This window comes from Protopterus annectens, chromosome 7.part0 (assembly GCF_019279795.1).
Source record: "Protopterus annectens isolate FY-2018-M chromosome 7.part0, PAN1.0, whole genome shotgun sequence".
Taxonomy (NCBI): Eukaryota; Metazoa; Chordata; order Ceratodontiformes; family Protopteridae; genus Protopterus; species Protopterus annectens.
The window spans coordinates 1852034478-1852035965 of NC_056739.1; the positions used below are offsets into that span (position 1 = coordinate 1852034478).

Here is a 1488-nt window from a genome sequence, read left to right on the forward strand (position 1 = left end):
ATAGTAGCATAAAACGGTTATTTTGTATCTGAAACACCTAATTGTTATAAGAAACAGAATAAGCAACTCAAATGCTACAAGAATAAGTTTTTATTTTGGCAAAAAAGTGAAGCTCTTTCATTTGTACTTGTCGTGGATATGTTTTGCCCTGCAAAATCTGACGTTTCTACAAAAACATGTCCCACTTTGGGCATTTGAAAAGGTGGCAACCCTAATTTACCAGGCCATTAGACCGAGTAACCAGTGTGCCATTTGACTTAGTTTTGCATTACCATGAATTTTTTGAAGGGTATTACGTCTTAAACTCAAACGTCCGTCATTGTTGCTGACTTAAATTTTCAATGATTTGCTAGAAAACCACAATTTTACGAAAAACAGACCAAATGAAAAATATGGACATTCTGCGAAAATCTGCCCAGGAGAGAGAGTATGGGGTGAAGCTAGGCGAAGGATATTATAACGAAATTCGTTTCACGTTTGTAAATAAGCAGCACAAATTGTATAGCGCTGGTGAACCATGTAAAAAAAAAACAGTTGTGCACTCCCACGGATTAACCATTCGATCGATGAAACGTACTCAAAATCCTAACGTTATAAGTAAACACTAAGCAAGATCTATAACAGCGCAATTATGCCTTAATACTAAAACTTCAAAATACTGCTGAAATAACATTAAAAAAATAATTCACTGAGATCGCACTATATTTCACGAGCTATTGAAAATATTAAGAAGCAAAACGTGCACATAAAATATAATACATTATCATCTAACTAAAGAACCTCTAGTAATGGTAATATTTAAACGTTTGGTCCTCCTTGTAATTTAGCAACGGCAAACAATTTGGTGGTGTGTCTTTATTTCGCCTGATAAAAACAAACTGTTTCTTTTGATCAGGCATGGGAAGGGTTGACTGTTGAGGTCTTTTTCGATCTGAATGTACGGAAACCGGGAAATAAAGTACATGAGTAACTGTGAGGTGTTTATCTTTGATGTATGAAGTTTTAACCTGGACAACATCCAGCAGAGTAAGAGAAATGTGTATTTTTGCTTTGGGTAGATGAAGGGCTGTCGGTTTTACAAAATGCTTTATGTGAGAAACTTTTTTAACTGATCTGATATCTTCTACCATTAATAATTGAGTAAACATTTTACTTTATTTACTAACAAATTGAAGTATTATTTTCAACTGAAAATGTGATCTTAAAACATTTAATTGTGCAATTTAGAGTGTTGATTTTTGCAGGAGTTGAGTAGCCCTAGCCCTAGCTCTTGCTCCAAGTGGCTATCAACTTCTTGCCTCATAATTCGGGAACATACCTTTGAGATATAAAATAAATGCCACAGATCATTGATCTTTCCTTATATACTTTCAGCCAGAACGGTGACATAATTTTGATGTACACTTTGTGAACAGAACATCAGTATTCTGTATTTGAAATTGCGCAGCGTTTTTATTTCTGGTAAAAGGCAGGCAGAATATGATTAAA

General features: G+C 34.5%; 1 protein-coding gene across 3 annotated transcripts in view; it reads left to right on the forward strand.

The window, feature by feature from the left end:
- Nucleotides 1-917: 917 nt before the first annotated feature.
- Nucleotides 918-1488, forward strand: part of DET1 (DET1 partner of COP1 E3 ubiquitin ligase) — a 683602-nt gene continuing 683031 nt past the window's right edge. The window contains exon 1 of one of the 3 annotated variants that reach the window (XM_044078341.1): nt 918-1026. The gene's annotated coding sequence lies outside the window, so the exon portion shown is untranslated. The remainder of the gene's footprint in view (nt 1027-1488) is intronic. The other 2 variants (XM_044078340.1, XM_044078339.1) reach the window with 2 other exon arrangements.